The 9,396-nt window shown below is 40.3% G+C and overlaps 1 protein-coding gene across 1 annotated transcript in view; it reads left to right on the top strand.

The window, feature by feature from the left end:
• Nucleotides 1-261: 261 nt before the first annotated feature.
• The window catches only part of syt7b (synaptotagmin VIIb), a 78,764-nt gene continuing 69,629 nt past the window's right edge, over nucleotides 262-9,396 (top strand). Inside the window, exon 1 of the mRNA XM_020608372.1 lies at nucleotides 262-872. The gene's annotated coding sequence lies outside the window, so the exon portion shown is untranslated. The remainder of the gene's footprint in view (nucleotides 873-9,396) is intronic.

A 9,396-nucleotide genomic window follows, 5' to 3' on the forward strand; every position in this document is an offset into this window, starting at 1 on the left:
TCATAGATTACACAGTGAAATCACCTGGTATCAGGACCACTGATGTTCGGGGTTGATTTTTAGAAACAATGTGTGTCTGTGTTGAGCATACTACGTGCAGTTTCTCTAAGGGCTACTTCTGTTCCCACCTGCGCGCTTTTAATCTCAAAGAGCAGCAGGAGACGTCTATACTATAAAGATTATTGATTATTACAACCGGTTGTCTGGCACAATCATCTCTGTTATTAAAAATGGCTCATACAAACCTGAAAGCTGCAGTTTATGGCGTTCTGGATGTAAGTTTGAGTAATGACGGCCTTATATAGACTATATGTATAGGAATTATGCGTATAAATATTCAAATCTCTTGCCATATCTCGAAGTGAAAGTAATGCGCAAAATGTGTTGGCTGACGAAGGGAACCTCCGATGAAATGATCAACAACACTGAGGGGCACGGATTCTTCGCCTCATCTGAGTAGACGACCTCCTACCGATTTACTTCACGTCACCCCCGCCCGTCTGCCAGACGTTTTCTCCCTAAAACCTTAGCGGCGACTACCCTTTTGAGCGACTCTGGTCTGAGGGGGAAAACAGACTGTGGGAGACAGACGAAGAAAGTGAGAGAGCTCAAATACATGCAGACTCCCAACATCACCTAGACTACCTGGGTCCCTCACAGCAAGGGGAGGAGGACGCACAAGTGCAGGCGCATCCATGCGTGCCAGCAGAAAAAGACAATAAGCGGGGAGCACAAATCCAAAATTGGAATAAGTGTTTATCTTGAGAACTCTTTGGAAAAGAGCACAGCTTTGCTGCAAGAGCAATACAGCCTAAATGAGTACATGGTAAGAAGAGTCATGCATCTCAACAAAGAAGAAGATAACAGCAAAGGTGAGCAAACATTTCAGTGGCCATCGTTTTTGGATCATTTTAACACAGGTTTGGTATATAGTTCAGAGCTCTCGCGTTGTTGCCAGATGCCCTTGAGTGTGTCATGTTGATGCCAAGTAACGATAGTGGGGGTCATTCCAACAAGCTGATGGTAACTGCTGTGACGGCTCTCTTATTTCCTGTCTGCCTTTCACCAAAACGCACAGAAAAGCCTTGCATGGCAGAGAGAAGGGATGCTCCACAAACCCAAGGTGGCATTGTAGTGACCGCCTGCGAGATAGCCACTTGGGCACTTGTTGTACTTTATCTGCATGTACTGTGGATGCTCGCATCCGCGGCTGCTTTCACACGCCGTGACCTGTGCATACATGTACAAGGTCATCCATTCTCAGTCATGCTGATGAGCACCCGTTCGCGCTTGTGTAGCTACGAGGCGCGTGTGTTAGATGTGTGTTTGCATAGATGCCTATAATTGTGTCCTTCGTTGTGGTCGAAGGGGGGAATTAGGGAGCAGACGGTGTGTGATAACACAAAGACTTCTATTAGGATAAGTACAGTAAGAATAGAGTAAATAGCGTTGATATATTTGGCCAGTTTCACACATTGTATCCGTTAATCTTCCACCTGAGGTCGAGGTCACTAACACCTGTCTGTCGACATGATGCAGCCAGTGTCTTATTAAGCACTGTTAAATAAACACGGTAGGACTTGTCCTGTGTCCACCACACCCGCATGGAGCAAGTTAAGCATCTTGACCCATAGACTTGTAACAGATTCACCAATATATTGCAGGTAATGTTCAAAACGATCTAAATGTAAAGGCATATGTACAGTAAATCAGCAGTACAATTCTGTCCAGAATTTCTTTGTTGTTGTTATAATAGTAAGAACACTATACTACACTGTGGTAATACAGTGTAGTATAGTGTTCTTACTATTATAACAATGTTTGAGCAGCACTGGCGATTGATATGCTATTGCTGACAAGTGAATACAGCATTCTTTATGTGTAACTGTCAAGCTTTTATGAGCGACTAATGTTTGTTTTTAGCAGCTGTCAAGCATGCTGCTTAGCGAGGATTTCCCCATGTGGTGAGTAGCAGCCTGCACAGTGGCACACTGCATCTCCCTAAGCTACAATGTCTTACGACCTCCTTGCCAGAGATGGTTTCACCAGGATGAGTCACCATCTGAAACTAGAAGTTATTTTATGATGTGTGCATCATGTCTCTCTCTGTGTGTGAGACAGACAAAAAAAGAGGGCATGTGTGTCTGTGTTAGTGCTTGTGCATCTGAAAGTGAGACCGAATGTGAACGAGTTGTGCAAGTCAAAAGACTGATAAAAAGGTTAAATATCACAGCTGAACCTAACCATATACAGTTCAGTTCAATTCACTAAGATTATACAACACTCACATAAAGTATATATTAATAAAACACATAGGATATTTATATATAAAGTATAAAAAGCATAAAGTGCATAGTAGCAACAAGTGCAGATGTTGAAGACGTTGCCGTGATCTGAAAAACTTCTCTTGAAAGTACATGCGTTTTCTATTTAACTATCACAAAACAAATTGTAATAGTTCATCTTTAACTCTGACAAGCCGTTACACTACTGCATAGTGCAAGTAACACATTAATGGTGTCTTAGGTTTTCTAATGTTCTGTGAGACTAGCTAACTCTACTGAAACAGATGGTGTTGTATGCTTATAGACTGTCTGCTGTGTCAAAATCAATCAGATCAGTAGCTCAGATTCATTACCAAAAAATGTATAGTACAGTCTCCAGCTTTAAGTTGCAATACCCTGGGAAGTCTGGACAATGCAGAAGGATTGATTTATTAACTGTTTGGTCTTTAAAATGCCAGAAAACAATGAAAATGTCTATCATAATTTCTGAAAGCTCCATGGTGATGTCTTGAAATGTGCTGTTTTGTCTGACTAAAACCCAAAGACATTTTATACTTTATACCACACTGTGTTTCAGAGGCAAATATTGCACTTTTTTACTGTACTATCTATCTATCTATCTATCTATCTATCTATCTATCTATCTATCTATCTATCTATAAGATGTCTTTCATATAATTATTTCTGAAATGGAGGTCAGTGTAACCGATGGTGATTTCTAGTAATCTCAATACTACAAATATGTTCGAAATAAGGGGCCTCATTTGTGTTGATGCCATAATGAAATGTAAGTTCTCTAGTTTTTTAATAGCTCATTTTCACAAATATTCATGAGATTGTTCAAGTCAATACAGTAAAAACCCAATACAAAACATACAATTGACAGGATGTTTTTGTTTCGAAGAGCAGCCAGTTGTATCTCTAGGAAAATTTGTGCAGAACGAGAGGAACGTCAAGCTTGTGGAGCATTAGGAGAAATACATTTTGTAGTGTTGTAGTATTTTGTATTGATTTGTTAAGGTCTTAGGTGTGTCAAGTGCTTAAAATTAGTAGAATTCACATTCAGAAGAAAATGTTTAATTAATACTATGGTTCTAAACTAATGGGCTGGAATCTTATTAGTGGTTTGAGACAAACTGTAGGAGAGAGAAGAGCAACAGAGCAGTAATTAATACAGTCTGAAAGTAAGGTATTTTTATTACCTGTTTAAATTTGAGCCACTCTGTTGGGAAACATGCCATTTAGATTTACAGACTCAAAGGACCAGACGGCGAGACCATGAAAGGGGAAAATATTGCTTTGTTCTACTTAGCTGCACACATATTTACAGCCAAAGAGGAGTATGACAGAAGATAGCATAGAAATGATGGCCGACTAGAAAAGTCAGACAGGAGGGGGCCGACAGAAACACACAGTGTTTCACAGAAGGGGGCAGATTTGGGTTTTGTGTATGGTGAGCGGGGCTGGGCAAATAAATTCTTCAGTGTTTCAGAAAACTGCCACATCGATTTCCTGGTGTGCAATTCGAAATAAAGGAATCAACAAAACAAAGCCTGTTGATGTGAGGTGACCCTTGCTTTTATATTATTGTAGTGTAGTGCCTATCCTAGACTTGTTTTGGGAGGCACATTGTAAGGTTGGGTTGACATACAGTATCTATATATTTGTGTATTGTGTTTGCATGTATACTGGATTCGGTGTGTGGTTAGACTGACTATACTCTTACATAACTCTGTTGCAGCAGCTTGCCCATGCTAAAGACAACACCCTAATTGTTCTCTGCATTTGTCTTACTTCTGTATCTCCTCTCACTTGACCCTGTTTTCTATCTTGTCTGGGTTTTACTTTGTGCAGTTATTACTGATAAGTAGCGGTGCAAAAGGAAAACAGATGGCCAGAGATGGTGGAGAAGATTTTGGAATCTGGATGAGGTTGCATGAAGAAAAGGGGCCTGCCACTGTACCAGCTGTGTGGGTTGAAAATGTTATTGGCAGATATAGGGGGGTGGTGGAAAAAGACAGAAATAGATAACTAAAGACAGAGTCAGGAAGGAAGAGAGAGAGGCAGTCTAGCTTTTGAGAGGATATCTCTGTTCTGTCTCTCAGCTGAGTCCTTTTGAGGAAGAAGCAAAAGAGACATACACTATGTCTTTTAATTAGTGAACTCATTGAAGCAAGAGAGAGTACAGAGAGACTATAGAAAGGAGAAAGACAGGAAAGAAATAGAGAAACAAGGAGCTGAAAGTGCTTTTTTTGATACTGATTTGTGTTTATGGAGTTGGAGAAAGATGCCCTCAAAGCTCTTCTGCATGGTAAAATTGCTGACAGCAAAAAAGAGCATTCAAACATGTTTTAAAAGCATTTGTTCAATGAAATATAATCTTTTCTGAACAGTCTGACATCTTGAAGACTCAGACAGAAGGATGTCTCTCATTAATTAAGATGCTTGACAGTGACTCAAGAGTGTGATGAGGATCATCACATGAACACACCTGTCTTTCTACCTTAACTAATGACAGACATCAATGTACTTTCACATCACACACATTTAACTTTTTCTCTTTAGAGTATCTGGTTTCCCATGCACTGCTGGCCTCTGGCCGCTCTCACTCCTGGCCAACGGAGGGTGTTAGCCATGCGTCACAGGTGTCTGCCAGCCACTTGTTGTCAACGGTCAGCCATGAGCTTTGAGGTATGCTTAAAACAAAGTAGATCATATGAAGTGATTGAACCATGTGTAGAAGAAAAATGTTTATCCCTGTTCTGAATAGCTGCTCTCAAATGCAGGGCTGCTGTCAAAGGCTTTTCCTGGCTGTATTACACTGCCCGCTGATCTCTCTCCAAGAGCTTTGTGTGTTTTATGTGTTTCCACACAATTAATCATTTACAGTAAATAAGGATTATGCACACTTTGGTACCATCACTCATCCAAGGCATTGATAGAGTTGTACACAGCTGTACATGTAAGTAGTTCCACTACAAGTTCTTCAATGTTTATGGCATGGTTTTGTGTAGGTTTTAGCAAGGATTACAGTCTGAGTGAAATTAACTACTCAAGGTCACTGATTAATCCTTTGTTGTGCTTTTAAAAAAAACCCAACACTGAGTGTAAGATGGAACTAGGAAGATGAGTTGCCGTGTTAAAAACTGAAGCTCTGCTGGTCCATCTATCCACCTTGTTTTCCTTCTTACATGGACTTTGTCTCTCTACAACATCACCTGACCTCCTCCCTTGTTCTCGTCACTACAACTAGTAAGAGGGCTTTGTCACTTGAATGTAAACATGTTGTTCTGGAGCATGACTGATGGTGCTGTTCTTGGGAGGGCAGTGTCTGCTGTAAAGAATGAAAGAAGAGAGAGTTTACTGAGACCTTGATGTATGCGATGGGATGTTATCACCCCCACATCCCCAACCCTGCCAGTTGTTCACCGAAGTATTGCAGGCAACATGAAGATTCTTGGATAAGGGAATGTCTCTTACCAACCCTTTAACATTTTATGTTAACCTCTACAACACCTGCCTGGAAACCCACTGTTTGCAGCAACATCTTGAATGTGATGATTAGTTTATTCCTGTAGACTTGTAGGATGGGACAGTCAGGTACTTATTGGGACTCCCACCCCAACCCACAGTGAGTCTTATGTGACTGTGGAAGACTCTGGATTAGTAAAGCACAGTGCTATTTGTGGTCCGCTCCCCTGTCCAGAATTGATGTTTGAGGGAGGAAGCACTCTTGTAGCTTGGCTCTCCTGTATTACTGAACAGGCCACAAAAATTAATTGTTTAAGTGGAGGACTGATGGCTGGCTGTTTGGGTGGCCAGAGTGATGGGTGGAAGGATGACAAAGGATAGAAAATAATCCACATACAAGACGTGTGCACCCTACCTAGACTGAAAGAGGCGAACAGGATATTATAAGAACAGATAGCAGCGGTCTAGCCAGGAACAGATGGTGAGACAGAGCTACGCACAGACTGGATTTTCCTGCCAACACAGGACTGACAGAGAACCGTGTCAGCATGCACATGCACAGACACATACGAGCACAGTCTTGGACTTGTAAAGTCTTGATGACGGAAATGCAGTGGTCTCAAGCTCTATTGCTGTAACTGTCACAGCTCCAGCCGGTGGTCTCAAAAGCTGTATTGCTGTAACTGTCACAGCTCCAGCCCTCAATTTCCTCTTTCCTCTTCATTTCAGTTTTCTGGTGCTTTACCAACCCTCATCTTCCACCAACTCTTTCCAGTTTCTCTGCTCTGGGCATTACTACACTTTATGAACATGTATATTAACATTTTATATTCAATACTTTGTTAGATTAGGGCACTAAGTCTTTTTAGTGGACTACACTCCAATGATGAATATATTAATCCGAGTCATCAATTCTCAATCTGAATGCAATGAATCCCGCAGTTCATTGACCTGTTTACTAGGAATAAAAGAGACCAAAGATGATATAATAAATAACCAGGTCTATGTGTACAATGAAAAGCAATGAAGAGGGAATTGAAGGTAATATGCAATGAAATGACATTTGACAAGGATGAACAAAACTGATGAATAATTATGTGGCGTATTGTTAGCGATGGGAGAAACACAAGTTAAAATTATTCTTAAAATCATGTTAGACGTTGGATCTAGGTCTTATGATTTAAATGATAATTTGGGCACAAGATTGATTGTATATTCTAATAGTTAGGGTCTTTAATTTAGGGGCAACTATAGTTTTATGAAACGTCAGATTTTCCAGAGAGGTCACTTAACTGTTAGCAGGGCTCACATGGCCGGTCAGGGAAGCAGCTTTTGTTCCAAAGAATCTAGACCAGAGTAGAGTTCGGTGAAGGTGCAGAAAACATTTTGAGACTGAAGGTTTTCTTTGTCGTCGGAGTAGGATATGCATCTTATGATCAGATGGTTCCCAGTCTGTGGCTGGAGCTTTCTGTTTGGATAGTGGCTGGGGACCAGGGTCCATTGTGGCGCATGGCTTTGGCAATGTCTTGAGGAAAAATTGTGTCCAGTTTAGTCTGATTGGTGTTGAATTGTTCCAGTGTGCCAGTTTACATACCCGAGTCTTTAGCTGAAACAAAGCGGACAATCAGCTGAGTTCTGTAAGTTTGAAGGGGAGCAGAGCAAGGTTTCTTCTGCTCCTCGCTGCCTGGAAATCAAAGATAGTTACTAATATGAATTATGAATGTCCTGAGCTCCACAGAAAAATATAGACTTTTCAAGACATTCCATAGACTTGTGGGCTGTCAAGGGCTGAAGAGCAAGGCAGAGAACACGGCATTTAAATTTCAAAAAGATGGGCTTTTATTTACCAAAAAATACAAACATCACTATCAAACACATTGGGTCCTAAAAAAGGTCAACAAAAGATAAGAAAACTTAAAATACAGCAAACTGAACTGAACAGCACCCCAAACAAAAAAACAGCTGACTCAGATGGGGAACATACTCTATATACTGGCTGGCCAAACCAGTAACACACACAGAGAATGAACAATGACACTGTCTAAATAATCTACTAAAATACACTGAACAGTCTGCTAACAACTAAACATTTTTCTTTAGATGTAAAAAAAAAAAACATAACTTGACCAATAAAGTTTTAACTTAGACTACAAACAAATAAATAATATATTTCTTCTGAACTGCCCCCTCTCCTGTATTGAGCACTCGGTGCAGTCCAGGCCTGGTGGGAGATATTTAAACCTGTTGCTGCTGTATTCGATTCTTTTTTGTCAGGACCACCCCCATCCATAGACCAAGAACACGGTAACTCATAAAGAAAATTTGCACACATTAACAATACAAAGCTAACCAGATGTGCATGCTTCATTGATTAATTGTGTATGTCTAAACCTAATGTCAAATCAAATGCCTAAAATCTACCTACAACTTAAATCTGCACACATGAACAAAGAAAACAAAAGAACTAATTGCACTGCTGGTGGTGGCTTAGGCCCTCACATGATGAAGGCCAGGGCTGAGGCCTTCACGTGTGCACTACATCTGTTGTGTCACTTTGAATGTTATGATAATGTACTGCTAACAAACACTAATGTCTATGTGATATACTGCACCTCCCTTTGATCTAGTTTTGGACTCTAGTTCCCAGCAAAAACATTCACTTTTGACTAATAAATTATTCATTACAGGTAGTAGAGAAGCAATATAATTAAATAAGCTAATACAAAAAAGCTCTCAGGGACTATTAAATGTAGCACTAATGTTTAATTAGGTTTATACTTTGTCTGATGCTCATCAGACATGCTAGCTTAAGCGTCACCCAGGGGTAGCTCAGGCGTCAGCTGGTGTCCAGGTAGTGTGTGAAGCCCTGGAGGCCTGTCATATTCAGCAGAACTGGACTGTGTAGAGAGAAGGAGCTGCAGTCGAGCTTGATGGACATGCTGACCAGTGGCTCTGGTAAATTTCCAGCAAATTCTTGTGTTTTACTTTTTTGCTTCAAATCAACAACATCAACATTAGCATTTCTTATACCTGACTGGATACAGTAAATGTACCAATTGCTGGACTGTTGAAGGTCTTTGCTTCTTCATCGCAGCTATTCAGAGAACAGTGTAAAATCTGTCTTGCATTATTCACTGGAATTGGTTTCTGTAAATCTGAGGTGAAATACAGGTCAGGGAGAGATGGAAACATATTTGATTAGCTGTGCAATTTGAAGTTATTGAGACTCAGACTGAGTCACTACTGAAATCACGTCTGGTAGTTTCTGGCTTTTGGCAGAATAAATTCCCAGCCAGTGTTTTCCAGAGTAATATAGCAAATATACTGTAAAGTATATTTGTAAGACTTAAAACTGCAACTATTAGTTATCATCAATTTACATTGCTTCCTTTTTCGAAACAGTGAAAAACACCCATCAGCAGTTCCAAGAGCTGAAGATGACATCTTCACATTGCTTGTTTTGTCCAAACAGCACGACAAAATGTAGATATTCAGTTTACAGTATGTAGCTATGAAACACAAAAGCAGCATATCCTCCAAATGTGGCCCGTATTGCTCTTTGGCAAGACTGAAAAATCTCTTGGCTGCACTTTGTGTTTACTTTATCATTTGTTAACATGCTAAATTTTAAACTGCTGTA

Source organism: Monopterus albus, unplaced genomic scaffold (assembly GCF_001952655.1).
Source record: "Monopterus albus unplaced genomic scaffold, M_albus_1.0 scaffold4.1, whole genome shotgun sequence".
NCBI lineage: Eukaryota > Metazoa > Chordata > Actinopteri > Synbranchiformes > Synbranchidae > Monopterus > Monopterus albus.